The sequence below is a fragment of the Crocuta crocuta genome, unplaced genomic scaffold (genome assembly GCF_008692635.1).
Source record: "Crocuta crocuta isolate KB4526 unplaced genomic scaffold, BGI_CrCroc_1.0 scaffold369, whole genome shotgun sequence".
Classification (NCBI taxonomy): Eukaryota; Metazoa; Chordata; class Mammalia; order Carnivora; family Hyaenidae; genus Crocuta; species Crocuta crocuta.
In genome coordinates, this window is record NW_027529441.1 from 2,783,919 (window position 1) to 2,803,712 (window position 19,794).

Genomic DNA, 19,794 nt, shown 5'->3' on the forward strand with positions numbered 1-19,794 from the left:
CCAACCACCAGCTTGTTCTCTGTGTTTGAGTCCTTTTCTGGTTTTTGTTTGTTCTTTTGTCTTGTTTTTAGATTCCACATGTAAGTGAAATCATATGGTATTTGTTCTTCTCTGTCTGATTTATTCCACTTAGCATAATACCCGCTAGGTCCATCCATGTTGTCACTAACGACAAGATAGCAGTTTTTCGTCTTACAAACCGATTTGCTCTCTGTGGGTCAGAAGTTCTTGGAAGGACCCAAATTGAGGAAAGTGCGCCCTCTGCAGACTGTTTAGTAGAATCTTAAAAGAAAAACTAAGCACAGTGAAAGAATCTGTGAAAATCATGTAGAATGAATAAATGAATGAATTATGCGTCACATTATTGTTTTTACAGTTTCCACCATGGATTCAATGATGATGAAAATAATGGCAAGGGGCGCCTGGATGCCTCCGTTGATTAATGTCCAACTCTTGACTTCATCTCAGTTTATAATTCACAGTTGGTGGGATTGAGCCCCACATTAGGCTCCATGCATACAGCATGGAGCCTGCTTGAGGTTCTCTCTCTCTCTTTTGTCTCTGTCTCTCCCTTTCTTTTTCTCAAAATAAATAAAATAAATTTTAAAATAAGAAAACGGCAATAAAACAGGTTTGATAATGTAGAAACTAGTATTAGTTCACACCAACCGTTTCTTCTTCTCTTCCCTGCTACCCTTTATCCTTCCTTCTTTCATTTCATTTCTTCTCTCTTTTACTCTTTGAGCCCTTCAGACACACCTTGTATATAAATGCTGTGTAAAGACAGAATCCATAAGGTCAAATTCAACTTAGAGATGTGCACTGCTTATTTCTGTACAATGTCTTCATGAGGTTAATACCTCATTCACGTTTCTAAGCCCAACCACACAGACAAGGTCAAGACACAGTATGACCACAGACATTTCACCAGCCGCAAACTTAATAGGGTCAAGTACATCATGGTAAGCAGCCCTCAACTTAGGAAGGGGTTATCCTTCCTATATATTCTGCTCCAATGGCACCTTATACACTGACTGTTTAGAATTGGATATTTTTTTCTCATTTGCTCAAGGGCAAGTTTGCAAATATACAAATACACACTACACTAATAACACCATTGTTTCTACTCTATCAAATAGTAATATATCAATATTTTTATGGGAAAAGACAAATATAAGGCTTAACTTGGTATCTCAGGAGCCCATCCTCCTTTTCCCAAACACGTATGAATAGCCCTCACAGCTCCTGGATTTAGAGATGAGAGGTACATACCTCTGGGGGACCCATGGTAGACCCCTCCAGCACTAGTATCTTGTTAGCTTTCTGTGTTGCCAAAAAAGGAAGCTAGCTCACTGACACAGTTACACTCCAAGATTTCCAAATTAGAGAAAAAGGAAACAAAGGGAATTTCTCATCCTCGTGAGATCAGAGAAAGCAGAACCACAAAAGGTAGATTGCCCTGCCTTCTCCAACACACACACACACACACACACACACACACACACTTCCTTATGTCACCAAAATTCATCCATAAATTGGTCAATTGTAGGCTAAGACTGTCTGTAATGATAATAACTGGGCTTCAGTAGCCTCAAGAAATATAGCATTAGTGTTATGGAATATATTTCCTATTAGCATTTTTATTATTTGCAGTGTAATTTATTTTAAAACCAATTTAATTCCTTTTAACCTATCAAATAAAACTAGCATGGTTAAATTAAACTTTGCAGGGTGTGAAATAACTTAAGGAGGGCTTCGGAGAAGGAGATTGGGAGAGCCCAGAAATTATATTTATTTCCTATGCATAATTTAAAACATGGTGAAAATGTAACGCGAGGCTGCAAACTTGTATACTTTTTGTCAAATACGGATTACATATCTTAATATATCTTAAAATAAACAAATGTAGGACAATGCAACAAAGGTGATAACACTTGTTAATTGGTGTTTCCTGTGCCTATATTTAAGCTTCTTAATCAAAAATATTTTGAACAGCCTAAATTGTGTGTCTAAACATTTCAGCTTTGCTTCCCATCAACTACTGAAAAAAACAAAAGCATCTATCTTGACCAGAGTTATTAAAACATAAGTGAAATATTTTCACAGTTTTGCTCTCTCCTGATGCATAGTCTTGAAATTCAGCACTTTTGAGAAATATATATAGGCACTATTTAATAGTGGTTCAGAAAACAAAAGTGCATAGTGGTTCAATAAAGAATCTCTTAACCCACTCAATTAACTTAGTAGATTAAAACACAACCAGAATTCCCCTTAAGGACATCTAAGTTTTGTTTTCACCTCAACCTTTGGATGAGTCCAGGTTTGATGTATAGATATCTATTAGTCCATGTCATAGCACAGTGGCTAAGAAAATGGGCTTTGGAATTAAGCCTGGATAAATCGTGCATGCATCTTTAGGAGTTGTGTGGCCTCTAAGCCAGATACCTTAACCTCCTGATGGTTCAGCTTTCTTACTCTGGAAACTGTAGTTCATTCATTTATCAAATATCACTATGTGCCAAGCACTGTTCTAAGAGCTGGGAACATAATAATAAAGAACACATGTGGTCCAAATTCTCAGGAAAGTTTACATTAAGATGGGTGGAGATAGAAAGTTTTCAAATTAATTATCAGGAACATTGTCAGGGATTACTAGGTGTTAGGATGAAAATAAAGCACAGTGACTTGAAAGATGTATCAGGAACTCCTTTGGAAGGAGTTGTAGAGCTCACCCTCTCTGGGAGGTGAGATTTCACCTGGGATCTGAATACATACTGAGGTCTAGGAAAAGAGCTGCCCAGATGGAGAGAGCAGCTGGTAGGAAGGCTTTAGGGAGGGAATGAGTTTGTTGTGTTCCAAGAACAAAACAAGGCAGAATGAGTAGAGAAGAAGCAGGATGAGAGGCAGAGACAAGTAAGATCATGCTGAGCCTTAGGGCTCCTGGTTGAGGGTCCGGTTTTTTTTTTAAGTCCAATGGGAAGTCACTAGAGGATTTTCATCAGGGTGGTTGCAAAGATTAAATGAGATAACCTCCATGAAGGGCTCCACACAGCAAACTCACGGTACATAGTGAGCACTCGCCTGGAAATGATGTCATCACACCATTGCTACATGACCAACTCTGACACATGATACCGAAAGTGAGGCCCAAAATGTTTATTCCTACAAAAGTCAGAGCCAAGGCTGCAAACTTGTATACTGGGTGGCTCAGTCGGTTAATTAACTCTTGATCTCAGCTCCGGTCTTGATCTCAGAGTCATGTGTATTGGGCTCTGCACTGGGTGCGAAGCCTACTTAAGAAGAAAAAAAGTCAAGGTCAAATTATTGTAAGATTAATTGAGAGTAGGGCCTGAGCAGAGGGTAGAAGTCAATTGCCAAGCATCATAAAGCCAAATTCTCATTATAATGAGGCCTCTCATTATCATGGGGCCTCTTTTACTATATTATCTTTCTGATCGTGACTATCATCAATTAAACTGAGGTCTAATCTTAGGCCAGCACTCTTCACCATCCTTGACTTTCGCCATCTGGACTGAAATGATAATGTATCTATGGCAAAATCAAACTGAAGGAGCAATACTTAATGTCATTGTCATTATGAAATGACATAAACGTTTGTTAATTTCTCCCAGAGCATCATTGGGTAAGTGGACTTTCTATTTCCCAGGTTTGGTGACAATCCTTCCACCCATTTCCCAGAGCTGATAGGGACCAAACACTTAACCAGACTGGGAATATCAAGAAGTCCATTTCAAGTTGGAACTCACACAAGTGCGCCAAAGATTTTTTTTCCTGGCCACACTTGACCATCTGTGCCTTCTCTTTCTGTGACAACACCATATAAAGTCATCCTTACTATGTGGACCATTTAGTTTACTAAATCATGGTTTATTTTTTCCTCAGGATATCACATGCTATTTTAGAGAAGGTTTTCAAAAGGTCTTAAATGACTTGGCTGGAAACTTGTTTTGTATTAAGGGAAAGAACCTTAGAGTTTCAATCAGCACTTCAACAAACAGATGACTGACCTCCCTCAGATTGCCAGAGTTGGCCAACAGTAATCGTTGGATATGAGACTTCCAGGGTTCATTTCTCTCTGCTGCTTTTCTACATTTTTCCTACCCTATTTTTAATGAAAATTGAGGGTCTTATGGAAAAAGGGTCCAGAGAGGTCTGGCATACAGTAAGATCTGTTGCCAAATCCCATCTGATACTAAAGATGCAGTGATGTGAAGGGCTTGGTTCTTCGCATGAAAGTGATGTTAACTACCCCAGGTGTCTCCCAAGGAGTGGTAAAGAGTTAGGGTTCTACATCAAAGCCATCACAATACTGCTTCAAACAACACACTAACCAGGTCGTTAGCATTCAATACTGTTAACTATAGTCACATTTCACTCATATATAATATGGGGGGGAATGAGGCTTTCTACATACATGAATTTTCCAGACAAGTGAAGCTTCTCCCATCAAGGATCAAAAGATGTTTTTTCATCATTTTTGATAGACGTTAAACGTATTTTACATATTCCACAACCACTTAAATGAGATGCAAGAATCATTATTTGTTTTGTCATATTTATTTATTCATTTATTTAGAGGAAGACAGAGAGTGAAGGAGAGGAAGAGAGAGAGAGAATCCCAAGCTCTCAGTGTGGAGCCTGAAGTGAGGCTCAAACTCACAAACCATGAGATCATGACCTGAGCTGAAGCCAAGAGCCAGTCACTTAACCAACTGGGCCACCCAGGTACCCCTGTTTTATCTTTTAACAACCGATGATCACTTGAAGTGTAACACACTGCTGCAATGTGATAGCTTCACAAAACAGCCCCACTTGGCCTCCTCTATTCTTTTGCATCTCCTTTAAGCATATCAGCTCCTAGAGCACCTGGGTGGCTCAGCTGGTTAAGTGTCTGACTTTGGCTCAGGTTATGACTTCAGGGTTTGTGAGTTCAAGCCCCACATCAGGCTCGCTGTCGTCAGTGCAGATCCAGCTTCAGATCCTCAGTCTCTCTCTCTCTCTCTCTCTCCCCCTATCTCAAATGGAAATAAACATTTAAGCATGTCAGGTCCTTGTCTGTCTGGCTATTATCTGTCACTCCTCACTACTATCAGTAGGTCTGACTGTTAGCTGGTGCATTCTTACACCTATTCCCATTTGCCATGTGTGAGAATGTGGGCTGTGGCATAAAGCTCATGGGACTTAGTGGCATTTTTGGACAATGATTCTCAGTCCAAAAGGCCCCAGCTAAGGGCCCAAGAGTCCTTTCATATCTTAAATGAGAAGAGAGTGGTGGGCTTCAGGATGCATTGTCCTTTGTCCTTTGTAATGTTTTGGCACAGCTGGAGAGTCGTCTGGAGATAAGTGACCGTGTAGTATTGCATTTTCCAAACATATTCCCCCATATCTCTTCATTAATGCATTAATTATCTTACTCATCTCAGAAAGTTAATTTTGGGGCACCTGTGTGATTCAGCAGATTAAGCATCCGACTCTTGATTTCGGCTCAGGTCATGATGTCACAGTTTGTGGGTTCAAGCCCCACATCCCACATGGGGCTCTGCACTGTCAGCTTAAGATTCTCATTTTCTCTCTCTCCCTCTGCCTCTCTCTCACTCTCTCAAAATAAATAAATGAGCTATTTTAAAAATAGAAAGTTAATTTCTAAGTGTTGTTAGATTGCATTTTACTAAATTGTCAAAAATTCCTGTATGGTGATGTAAGGGGATAAAGAGATCTTTTAGAAGGGATTTTTGATAGCCATTACCCTTCTTCTTCATCAGGATCTTTGATTTAACTTTGGCCTCAGTAGTACAATTTGGCACAGTCAGAAGAGTGAATATCTGTGAAGAAACAGAAAACAGTTAAATCAAACAGCAATGAGAAAATGTAATTTCTCTAGCCAACTGCTACATAAATAGACACAAGGGTCCGTTCTTACTTTTTCTCCCTGAAACTGACCCTAATGAAAATCCTAGTAGAAATCGCTATAATAAAAATAGCCAAAACATTAAGAATAGGACAAGCAAGCATGACGATGGCTGATAAGCATTTGAACCATCAAGCGTCCTTACTAATCCAATCACAAAAATAAGTACTGTCTCACGGGCTAAGTACCCAAAAGAAATCAGGGACCATCTCATATGAATCAATTAGTGTACGTACCTTAAGGTAAAGAATTCTACAATGTTTCTTTAGGTCTCCCCATTATTTTTAATAGAATCTATGTATAGTAATGTGATTGGTTCTCAAGCTTGTTTTATATTTTGGTATTCTCATACTCATCGTTGGTTGCATTTCTTAGCAAAAATTAAATTCCTCACCCTAAATTAGTGGAAAAAATTCTGAAGGGAGACTTCTATTCCCTTTAATCATTCTCAAACAATCTGTAAGTTCACAAACCACTTTAAATATATTTTTTTATCCCACTTCATTCCATAAAGGATTTGTTGTGGCTTATAGGAACAAATAAAATCAATAAAGATTTTTTTAAATTTTTTAATGTTTTATTTATTTCTAGGAGAGAGAGAGAGAGACAGCATGAGCAGGGGAGGGTCAGAGAGAGAGGGAGTCACAGACTGAAACAGGCTCCAGGCTCTGAGCTGGCAGTTAGCACAGAGCCCGACACGGGGCTGGAACCCACAAACCGCGAGATCATGACCTAAGCGAAAGTCGGACGCTTAACCGACTAAGCCACCCAGGCACCCCAATAAAGACTTTTTTTTTTTAAGTTAAGATAGTCTGGGCAAGAAAAGAAAGAACAAGCAAGAAAATAATAAAACCAAGTAGTGGAGTGTCTGGGTGGCTCACTTGGGTAAGCATTTGACTTTGGCTCAGGTCATGAGCTCACAGCTCGTGAGTTTGAGCTCCATGTCAGGCTCTCTGCTATCAGCACAGAGCCTGCTTCAGATCCTCTGTCCCCCTCTCTCTGCCCTACCCCCGCTCTATCTCTCAAAAATAAACATTTTTTAAATTTGAAAAATTGGAAAAAATAAATAACCAAGTAGTAAAAGTAGTATGCAATATGGCGTACCATTAGCTGCTATGGTTGGCAAAGCTGGGTTACACATTTGGCTCAAAAATTCCAACAGTTTAACACAACAGTTGTAAGAGTCATAGAGGCCATAAAATAAAAACAATGGTTAAATAAAGAGATAAGTTTTCCTGACAAGTCACATAAAAAGGAAACATAATGACATGTTTGACATCCATAAAAACAGGCCTAGAAACAACAGTCCATTACATTTGGCTGTGCCTTTTGCTATTTCTTGTTATAAGACAGTGGCATGATACCAAAGTACAATTTGCCAAACTCAATTCTCCAAGGAACTAGAATTTTGATGGTCTGGCTTGATCCAATGGCAAATTTATTATCTGAAGGAGAATGAGCTGCATGGCATTCAGGGGATTTCTCTCAAACATAAATTTTTGCAATTAGGCTTCTGCTAAGGATAAAGGATGATTAAAAGTTATATTCTCAAACTAGAATTCCAAGGTGCAGATATTCTGTGTAGCAAAATAAAGCAGAGAAAACTAAAGAACTAACCAACACCCAAGTACCTTTAGAATGGACTAATGTTATGCCGGCAAAAATTTCTGAATTCACTTCAAAATAGAAATAAATGGAAAAGACATCAAGGCTCAACAACACAAAAAATGGCCACACTATTTATTTTTATTTTTTTAATGTTTATTTATTTTTGAGAGACAGAGAGACAGAGCATGAGTGGGGAAGGGGCCGAGAGAGAGGGAGGCACAGAATCTGAAGCAAGCTCCAGACTCTGAGCTGTCACCACACACCCCAATGAAGGACTCAGACTCACAGCTTGAGAGACTATGACCCAAGCAGAAGTCAGACGCTTAACTGACTGAGCCACCCAAGGGCCTGGACCACACTAATTTTTAGCTTGAATCTTTTCAATACAGATGTTACAATCATTCACTGTGGCTCAAGAAAAAGGGGGAAAAAAATCCTTAAAACACTGAAGGAAATGCTAATTCAAGTAATAATGCTTTCTAATGAATCCTACAAGACAAATTCATTCTGATATTTTCCTAAGATAACTTTGCTGAGTAGAATTGTTGAATAAAAAGCCAATGGATGCTGGGAAACTCTTAACAAAAAAAGATGAGTGGAGTTTGAGTGGCTCTGGTAGATTGACTGCCATGTTGTCCCCAGCTGTTAGACTTCTTTGCATCTACGCTCTCTGATACTGTCCCTTCCATACTGACTCTGGGCCGGGCCATGTGTCCTACTTCAGCCAATGAGATCATAGCAAATTTGACAAAGTGCTTGCACGTTTCTGCTTGCTCGTTTGGAACCCTCCATTCCAACGAGCACGAGCCCAGGTCGCCTGCTGAAGGACGAAGCCATGCGAAGCACAGCGGAATTGTTCTAGTTGACCTCCTAATTTGCCAACTCCCAGGCTACCCACCAGCTGACTCTAGATACATATGCAGTCTTCGTCCTAATGCAACAAACCCTGGCCCAGTTCAGTCACGGTGCCCAACCAGGCCTGTATGTGGAAGGAATGGTAAGTGGCTCTTGTCTTAAGCCACTAAGCTGCAGAGTAGTTTGTTATTGATAACTGATGAAGCCGTCACTAACTGCTACAGTGCCCGAATTTGAGCTATTCTTTTATGTAGTATTAGAAAATAGGACCAAGAGTTGGAAAAGTCATTTCTTGAGCTTGGTAATATTAGTAGGTAATATTTACTACTTTTATTCTAAATAGGAGTAGGGAGGAATTCAACTAGTTCATACAAAAGTAATACTGAATAGTAAGAAAAGAGTAAAAACAGGGGTGCCTAAGTGGCTCAGTTGATTAGGTATCCAACTCTTGGTTTCAGCTCAAGTCATGATCTCTCAGTTTTGTGAGTTTGAGCCCCACCTTGGGCTCTGAGCTTGGGATTCTCTCTCTCTCTCTGTCCCCCCACTCACACTGTCTCTGTCTCTCCCAAAATAAATAAAAATTAACTTAAAAAGAAAAGAAAAAGAAATGGGTAAAAATAAAAGAGGTTCTCAAACATCCCTGCTTCACTCATCCTGAAATAATTATTTAATTGATCAGGAAACTGTTCTTGCAAACCCAGATCTTTACAATGGTATTAAGATGCAAATTCTATAGAAGATTCAGGACTGGATTCAATGTTGTACAGTTTAGCCTACAACTGGTTCCTATCCACAGAGCCAAATACTGAGTAAGTATCAATAAAAGATGTGAACAATCTTATCTCATTCTTGAAAGACTTATGCATAAAATATACAGAAAGGAAAAATAATTTACTGTGGAATGGACTTGCCATAAGCCTGTTCCTTCCATAGAATATTGATCTGAGAAACCCAGATTTGCAATCTGTCATGAAACTAGCTAAAATATTTTTTAAAGAGATAGTAATCAAAGAAAAATAGAAAGAAAGAAAGAAAGAAAGAAAGAAAGAAAGAAAGAAAGAAAGAAAGAAAGAAAGAAAGAAAGAAAGAAATCTGATAAATCCATTATTAGGAAGGAATAGAAGATTTATCTTTTTTTTAAGGTTGTGGATGGGGGTGGGATATATCATATACTTGGTCCATCAGAACAAAGTTAGAGGGGACCTGGGTGGCTCAGTCACTTAAGCGTCTGACTCTCGGTTTCATCTGAAGTCATGATCTCACATTTCGTGAGATTGAGCCCCACATCGGGCTCTGAGATGACATCTTGGAGCCTGTTTGGGATTCTCCCTCTCCCTCTCTCTCTCTCTCTCTCTCTCTCTGCCTCTCCCCTGCTCGTATGCTTTCCCTCTCTCTCTCTCAAATAAACATTTAAAACAATAACAATGTTAGAAAGGCCAATCATCAGCAGACCATAAACTGTTTTAATAACAGAAAATCTTCACCAGAGAACTTATTTAATTTGATCTTTTCAATCAGCAAGACAATGAAAGGGAATGTTTTCTGAATATGATGGAGAGAGCAATTTATCTCAAATTATAAATTTGAGAAAAGGAGGGGTTGGTCTCTTACATCATTTGCTATTGGGTCTTCTTTAATTATCCACACCAGGTTGATCTCAAAATCTCTCCTGACTCTCAGCTCTAACTTCCACATCTGGGCCAAGCACAAGAAATTACGTTTAACAAAACAAAACTTTTTTAAAATCAAGGGTAAAAATTGGATTCGGCAAGATCCAATTTGCTATGTTAGCTCACAAGGCTGGCCATGACTGCTTCTAGCTTCCTAAAAATCATACACAGGAATTTCTCAATCAACATCCCATGTGGGAAACAGAAGCCGTTCCAGGTATTCTAAGCAGAAAGGCTTTAATACAAGGACTCAGATGCTTCCAACATCTGTGAGATGAGCCTCTGGGAATCAATCCCAGACGTCACAGAACTGACTCACCTTACGAGCTATATTTTCTAAATAATGGGAAAGTTGGGAATCAGGAAACACCACTGGATGGGCTGAGATCAAGAGCATCCCCACCACAGCTCTGATGCAGAGAGCAAGAGGCCAAGACAAGATAAGGAAGCTGTCGCACACCACATTTTGCATGAAGAGTAGCTATGGTAATCAGGATGCCAAAATGCCACCCTTAATTACTCTGTCTGCTGGAGGACACACCAAGGACTCATGAAAATAAGCTGGGTTTCCTCACCACCTTCCAGCCCTCATATGACTGTATCTAACTGCCAGAGATTCACTTACATCCAGAACCATTACTGCAAGGGAACCTGGGAAATACAGTTTTGCTTCCTGGCCTGGGCAACACAGGCCAGTCTAGCAGGTCTATTGGGAAGCTATGGCAATAACTCCTAGTTTTTATACAACTAGGAACTGTTTTAGAGGGACTTATGAGCACACTTTTAGTTTATCAACAATCTGTTCGTAAAAGCCAAAAGCAAACTTCTCTCCCAGTCCCCTGAGACAGAGGTTTCATCAATCTCCAGAGATCTGAGGCATCACCAATGGAATTTGAACATGTCTTGCTCCATTTCCCTTTTTCATCCTCATAACCTAACCAGTGCAATCCTGGCTAGGTACAAATTGGCATGGGGCAACTAAGCCATCATTTAAAGTAAGAAATGATCAGGTTCACAGGGTCCAAGATCTCCATTCTCAGAATGGTAATAATCAGGGAGTGATTAACTATCACACATTTCATTTCTTTATGCTTTGCTTTTCATCCAGAAAGACTTTAGGGGAGCTATTAACTACAGCATTCCCTTGGACAGATTGACTGGGCTGCTTTTGAAACTCTAAATGTGGATCACATGCACAGCCCATTTTGGAACAAAACAGCCATAAAGCATCCTTTACACTAAAGTTAACAGATGATCCCAGCCCCTGGTCACTGTTAAGTGTGCCAGCAATTGTTGCTGAGGCCAAGGCAGCCATAGAGGCTTATAGTTTCCTTGATTTCAAAATTCAAAAGAACCAGAAGGCTTTTCTTTAGATAGCAATTAACTGAACCAACCAGATGTTCTCTTTGGAGATGTTTAAATACAAGACACACAGATACCCAACTGAGGAGGGCAGAGAAGCTAAGGGACACAAAGGAAAGGAAACAAGCTGAAGCTAAGATGTAGAAAGAAGAAAAAAGCTAAAGAAAGTGAAGAGAAGCAGATGGCATCTTAGTAGAAGACATAAGAACAGAGATAAACTAAGGTATAAAAATAGTAACTCAGAGACACCCAACCTGTAGCAGTATACATGAAAGTCATCCGGCTCTGGGACAGATGCACAATTTCTTACTTTTTTGTAATCCTTAATAGCCACCACCCTCGGGGAGGCCTGGGTGTCTCAGTCAGTTAAGCATCTTGATTTCTGTTCAGATCATGATCTCAACCATCATGAGATCTCCTTCCATGTTGGGCCCTGTGCTGACGGCCTGGAGATTACTTGGGATTCTCCCTTTCTCTCTCTTTCTGCTCCTCCCCCATTTGCCTGCATATGCGTGCACACACGCTCTCTCTTTCTCTCTCTCTGAAATAAATAAACAAACATCGGGAAAAAACACAAAACATCACCCTCCCAAGTGATCCTGGCATGTAGATTTCCCTTCCCTGCAACCTCAGGAGCCTAACTCATATAACACTATTCCCAGAATAGAGGGAAATGACCTCTCTTGGTTTATGCCTGTGTTACTGTTTAGAATGAGTAGCCTCTGTTTGCAAAGAAACTGGTGGGAAATTTACCATTCAACATCTCCTTGGGGGTCCCAGAGAAATGGCTCATGGGAAATTAAATCCGTCTTTTGATGTTTTGAGGTTTGAGAAATGTCTCCATCTGTTTTTCACAGACCAGGTGTTTAAATGGTTCTTCCTGCTGGGAGTTCACAGAGTAAATGAAAGTCCAAAGATGACAGAAATGTGGCCCAACACCCAAAGACAGTGGGAAGTCTGCTAAGGGCAATGTGTGCATTGAGGGGAATCTCATCCGATTTATCAGAGAAATTAATCAAGACCAAAAAAGTTCCTGTAACAATGGAGAATGCTATGAACTGAATTGTGCCTCCCTCAAAATTTGTGTGTTGAAAACTCTAGCCCCCAATGTAACTATTTTCAGAGATAAGCCTTCAAGGAGGTAATTAAGGTTAAACGAGGACAACAGGGTGGTGCCCTGATACAATAGAATCAATGTCCTTACAAGAAGTGACATCAGGGGCATCTGGGTGCCTCAGTCTGTTAAGTGGCCAACTTTGGCTCAGGTCACGATCTTGCAGTCTGTAAGATCGAACCCCGCGTCGGGCTCTGTGCTGGCAGCTCAGAGCCTGGAGCCTGCAGCCTGCTTCCGATTCTGTGTCTTCCTCTCTCTCTGCCCCTCCCCTGCTTGCTCGCTGTCTCTCTCTCTCAGAAATAATAAACATTAGAAAAAAAATTTTTAAAGTGACATCAGAGATCTTGCATACAGTAGCATGATGCGGCCTACAAGCCAACAAAAAGACCTCAGAACTTTGCCTACACCTTGATCTTGGACTTCCCAGCCTCAATAACTGTGAAAAAATAAATTCCTTTTGTTTAAGCTGTTATACCCAGATCGCGGTATCCTCAACGACCAGAGACCACCGGGGAGACCGAGTCACGCATGCAAAGGCAAAGGGCTTTATTACGGGCTCGAGCTCGGGCTCACAGACTTTACCAGCGCAGTGGATCCGTGCTGTGATCCCCGAACAAAGGCAGAGTAGGGTTTTTATGGGGTTTGTGATGGGGGAGTTACAGAAGTTGTGGCATGGAAACAGTGATCCAATTATAATTATACAATATTATTGACAGCGGGTTTAACCATACACATTGTCTAGAGTATTCGTTACTTTTGGCGAGACCCAGTTATAACATTTAGAGTACTTTTAAATTTAACCAATTACAGAGCGAGCCTAGGGTCTTGTTTGGCACCTAATGGGTTAACTTTAACATTAGGTAACAGAGTTCTATCTCTAGTTGCTGGCCTTTCTTGATTGGGCGTTGCCAAGGTAGTGTGGTGGAGTGATGTGGTGGGCAGTTTCTTTTGCCTTGGGCAGTGTGTAGCTGCCTGATAGTTCCAGGGAAACTGAAACTTAGGCCTTCTAGTTTCGAGGGGAAACTTAAAGCCTGTCGTGGAGTTTGTATGGTTTAGACTTGTGTCCTTACAAAGCCACCCAGTCTGTGGCTATATTGTTAGGGCAGCCTGAGCTGATTAAGAGAGCTTGATAGCAATATCCCAGTGCCTCCTGTAAAATTTAAAAACGTGAGCTTAACTAGCACCGCCTTATCTCTGTGAAAGTTTTTCCCCCAAACCAGGAAAAGAAGAACCTAAGATCTAAGGCCTCCTTCAGTCAAATGATTAATAGAGTGAGAATACATATAGCTAGGTTACCTAGAAGTTTTTAAAATAAGGTCTTAAGGTCCTAAGTATGCCACATGCTAATAGAGGAATTTCATTCACTGGAAGGGAAACAACATCCAGCTAAATAACCAAAAATAGAGAAGAGACATATTGGTCACGGTGTGGGGGTCGGTGTCCACAAGAGCTGCCTCTGCCTCTGATAGTGCAGCATCAACCCAGCCCCCCTTCTGATTCCAAACATGGCCTCCCCCACAGCATTTGGGTCAAAGGAAATGCACAGCCTCTCTGGACCCATATACCAATCATGATGCTGAGCTCAGGGGAGGTTTAATCATCTGGAGAGGATCCCCTTTGAATGTCACTAGATAAAGTGTCAGGAATGACAACTGAACCCATCTCAACCCACACAGTGTGATGTCCACATTAGCATGACTTTATGTGTCCCGGGATGTCTTCATCAACATAACTATTCCAGGAAACACTGACCCAAGAAGTTAAAAACTGAAAATAACTTTATTGTTTATTCCAGGAAGTTACTGAAAGATTCACCAACTCTTCAATGGAAAGCATCAAATGACAGTTTATACTTCGAGATTCTTTACACACCTTGCCTCAAATCCTTACCTTGCTATGCTCATCAATCATATGTCATGATCTTTTTCCAAACCGACCCAAGCCCCTGCACTGAAAGACCTTCACGACCCAGATTTCAAAAACTCATCAACATCCTAACTTTGCAACTCCCCCAACTGAGGTGTTACTAAGACTGTCAAAGTGGTACTCTCCCTGACTGAAGTACAATTAACTGGCTTTGTCTCATTAACACGTGGTCCTGGTGATATTGTAGGAAGCCAGTAAACTATAGGCATAAGAAAACAATCGAGGGTAACCAAACGCTGTAAGATGGCTCACAACATGGAGCTGGGGAAGTGTTACTTCAGAAGAGCGAGGAGGAAGGGTGAGCATTCAAATGATGGAATGTTAAGATGGGCCTCCTTGAGGACCAGGAATCATGGCTGGAGGGAGCGCTCCAAGGATAGCCACAAGGAAAAACAGTGCCAAGAAACTCTAGGGGAATGGCTCTGCCACAGTACCATGGCCACTTCGCATGTATCCACATAGACCACACAGGCTAAGGCTATGTGCCAAACCAGTCTGAGTCTTGGCAGAATCTCTTGTGATCCTTCTGGAATACAAGAGGATGGGAAGCCTGCAAAGAGCTTCTCCAAGGCCATTTCCCTCTCACCTCTGTTTAAAAAAGTTATTGAAGAAGACGATTTAGATGATAAAAACAAATTTAACACTTCGTGAAGCCGTCATCTTTATGAGGAACTGCAAAATGGAGCGCAAGGCAAGAAACTTTTATGGGATAAAGAATAAGAAAGAGACAAATGGAAAATTTCTGATTGTATTGCCTGCAGTCACAGAGTCACCCTTGTTTGGGGTGAGAAAGCCCAGGGTTGGCTTGACATTTGGGAACTGGCTGAAACTGGATATACTGCATTCCAGGTCAAGCAGAGCATTTCCAGGGACACAAAAGCAATCTAAAGTTTCAGGTTGCTGATACGGCTTCCTTTGCCAGAATGGCTCCATCTTGGGTCTAGAAAGTTCACCACCTCCCCTCCCATCTGGAAAGCTGTCATGAGGCAGTTTCCCATCATGTCCAGTGTTCTGATGAGGTATGGATCATCCTATTCTACTCCCTGCAGAATAGCAGGGCAGAATATAAAACCGATCAGTCCAGAGTTAGCACCTCAGCAAGTGGGTATCCCACAACCTCTCAGCCATTGAAATCTCCCAGCCCCTCTGTGGTTCCTTGTACCGTTTACCATCCCAATCAGTCTGGACTTGGCCTTGACCTTCCCTTGCCTCATGTGTGTTTGACAGAAACTGGTGAAGCTGGGGGATCGACATGGGAGTCTGAGGCTCAGTCTCGTACAACCGCGCCCCCACCCCATAGATAGAAGGTTAGGAGTTGGAGGTTTGGAGGGAGATTAAAACAAAGTAACATAGTGGGAGGAAGGGGTTCCTTTGCATTCTTCGGGGTTTTCCCAATCCCCCTGGCCTGCTGTTTCATTCCTTACTCCCCCTGATTGGAGGGAGTGATCTTGTTTGGTGGGTAAGTGACGTGGAAACACCTTTCTTGATTACATGGAATTAATCCATTAAAAGTTTGTCTTTTGTCACCCTCTTTTCTGCTTCTCCACTGCAATTCAGTGCAAAGCAGCAATCATGAACAAGCGTGTCTGGGCATTCACACCAAGCATATCCTCCAAAGTCCAGAGATACCCCAAATCCCAACAGCCTGACTCCCATGGAATTATTTCCAAACTTGGAGATGGAACACAGATTCCCTAAGCCCAAAGAAATTTGATTAAAACAGAAAAAAAAAAGTTTTAGTTTAAGAAGGAAAATTAAGAGAGTTTAACCAAAAACAAAATGAAGTGAAATAATAAGTCAATACAAAATGAGTCCTAAAATCCCAAAACCAAATAAAAAGAATTAAAGTTAATGGAAAATAGTGAAAAGGAAGAGATAGTAAGATGAAATAGATAATACAAATAGGTGGGAAGGGATAGAAATAAAGCCAGAAGATTAAAGATCTAATGGGAATTGGTAACATTAAATAATACCAAAAAAGAAAAAAGAAAAATCAAAACACACAGACAAGGCAAAAATGTTAAAACAAGTCTGAAGTAAAGAGGTTAAAACTTTAGGCAAACAAAAGAAAGAGGAAAAAATAGAAACAGCCACAGGAAACAATTGATGACCTGAGTCTGTATCAGAGTTCTTCGTTGGCTTAGACATCCCCAGGCCAACAGCAGGGCTGCTCCTGACTGGGGAGTCTGGATGGTGGAAGCAATGTGTTTCCACTGCTACCTAACAAGAGGGACCCGGACCCTTAAATCAAAGCAGCAGAAACCTACAATCTCCTTGGTCGTTTGCAAACTCCTGGGCAAACCCTTTTGATTGCTTTCTGTTGTTTTCTGGTTTTACAGCACATTTGTCCAGATGGGACAAATAGAGACTTCACCTCCCAGTTCTTTGGGCTCCTATTCTGGACACGCATTTGGTCATCCATTAGGTCTCTATAACCATGCCCTGTAATCGGTGCTGGTGACACAGCACCACCTACTGGTTAGGAAAGATTATAACTAATTTTGTCATTACAATTGTGGTAAGGGCTGGGGCGCCTGGGTGGCTCAGTCTGTTGAGCCTCAGACTTTGGCTCGGCTCATGATCTCTCGGCTCATGGGTTCGGGCCCTGTGTTGGGCTCTGGGCTGACAGCTCAGAGCCTAGAGCCTGCTTCAGATTCTACGTCTCCCTCTCTCCTTGCCCCTCTCCTATTCTCTCTCTCAAATATAAACATTAAAAAAAATTTTTTTTAATTGTGATAAGTGCTGTTGAGGGGAAACACAGAAGCTATTAAAATAACCAATGGAAAATGTCTTGAGAGTCATCAAAGTCTTTCTAACTTGTGTCTGTTTACTGAAGTAGAATGAACTCAGCCAAAAGAGAGTAGAAGCACATTCTAGGTAGAGAGAGCAGCAGAGGCTAACACCTGAGGCTAACACGCCTGAAGCAGAAGTAAAGCAGACAGGAAGAATTAGTCATCTATTGTGGCGAGAAGACAGAGAAGGCCAAGAGGGAGAAGATACATGCGAGATCAGCAGGGACCAGAACCTAGGCCTTGAAGCCACATTAAGAATTTATGTTAGGCAAACCATGAGAGACTCTTGAATGCTGAGAACAAACTGAGGACTGATGGGTGTGGGGGGGGGAGGGGGAGGGGGGGGATGGGCATGGAGAAGGGCACTTCTGGGGATGAGCACTGGGTGTTATATGGAAACCAACTTGACAATAAACTATTAAAAATAATAAAATAAAATCTTTCTCAAAAAAAAAAGAATTTATGTTAGGGGCACATGGGTGGCTCAGTTGGTTAAGCATCTGACTCCTGATTTTGGCTCAGGTCATGATCTCACAGTTCAGGAGTTCGAGCCCTGCATTTGGCTCTGTGCTGACAGTGTGAAGCCTGCTTGAGATTCTGTCTCCCTCTCTCTCTGCTCCTCCCCTGCTCGTGCTCTCTCTCTCAAAATAAATTTTAAAAAGGAATTTTTAAAAAAATTTTCTATTCTGAGTGAAGAATATTTGACCTGCTATTTGGATCCAAAGGAAATTCTGCCCTCGATGTTTTGATTCCATGCTGATGAACACACAGTTTAACCCAAATAATACAAAGTCAATGAATTTTCATCTAAAAAGCATTTTTCTTCACAATTAAATCAATTTAATTCTTTGGTAAATTACCTTACAGATAATTTTAATTGATTTCAGTTCTTTCCATTTCCTTCCAATTTACTAAAATTAATGTGAGATTGATTTTTTATTAAATCTTTCCATGGAAACTTGGTTCATCAATAGTTGTCCTCAAGTTTAATTTTCCATGGTCCTCATCAAATTTGATTCCTTAGGCATTTTTAATAAAATTTCATCAAGTGTCATTTTTAGCCCCCCCCCCCAGTTTTATTTTGTGTTGGTTATGTTTAAATGTGATGCTCAGGTGCAGATGAATAAAAATGTTTATCTATTTCTTATCCAATCCGTGAGAAAATCTCAAGTGGTTCTACTGCTCAGGTCTGATTTATTGCAATGGGTCTATGACTTTTCAGTCTCGGGCCCCCTTTACTCTTAAAAATTATTGAGGTTCTCAATGAGCTTTTGTTTATGTGGATTATAGTTACCAATATTTGTTATATTATAAACTAAAACTGATAACTTTTTAAATATCTTAAAATAGGGGCATCTGGGTGGCTCAGTCAGTTAAGCATCTGACTTCAGCTGAGGTCATGATTTCATAATTCTTGGGTTTGAGCCCCGCATCGGGCTCTGTGCTGACAGCCAGCTCAGAGCCTGGTACCTGTTTCAGATTCTGTATCTCCCTCTTCCTCTGACCCTCCACCACTCATGCTGCCTTTCAGAAACAAATTTTAAAAAACATTAAATATCTTAAAATAACAGTAACACCCCCATCACATGTTCACCTACATTTTTTAAAGTCAATCCATGCTCATGGATTGGAAGAATATTGTTAAACTGTTGATACTACCTGAAGCAATCTACATATTCTATTTTTCAAAACCAAATAATGATGAATGACATTGTTTTATATTTTTGCAAATCTTTTAGATCTGGCTTCATAGAAAACTGGCTTCCTGTGCCCTTTGCATTCAAACTGTTTTCAGGGCGCCTAGGGGGCTCAGGCAGGTAAGCATCTGACTCTTGATTTCGGCTCAGGTCATGATCTCATGGTTTGTGAGTTCAAGCCCCACATCAGGTTCCATGAAGACCATAAGGAGCTTGCTTGGGATCCTCTCTGTCTCTGTCTCTGTCTCTCTGCCCCTCCACCCCTCAAAAAATAATAAACTTTAAAAAATGCTTCAAATTATTTCAGTAATTATGTATTTTAAATGTTTATTAGAAATTATAACTGATGATACACTAGACACATCTGATTATTCCTTAAGGCACATCAAATCTGTCCCAACCAAAAAAAAAAAAAAAAGCAATCTGCAAGTGGCAAGTGTCCAAGTCAAAGAACAAAAATTGAACCAAAACGTTCTGCTTCACATTTTCTGTATTTTCTACAAGAAGAATGTATTACTTTCACAGTGAAATTATTCCTAAAAGAGATTTCTATTTCCAGGAAGAAGCAGAAAAGAGAAATATACGTAATGGTTAAAAACTTACATTTTGTGGATGAAAGACCTAAATCTATAGAAAGCTTCTGAAAGAAATTGAAGAAAACACCAAAAAAATGGAAAAATGTTCCATGCTCATGGATTGGGAGAACAAATATTGTTAAAATGTTGATATTACCCAAAGCAATCTACATATTCAATGCAATCCTTACCAAAATACCACCAGGATTCTTCAGAGCTGGAAGAAATAATCCTAAAATTTGTATGGACCCAGAACAGACCCCCAA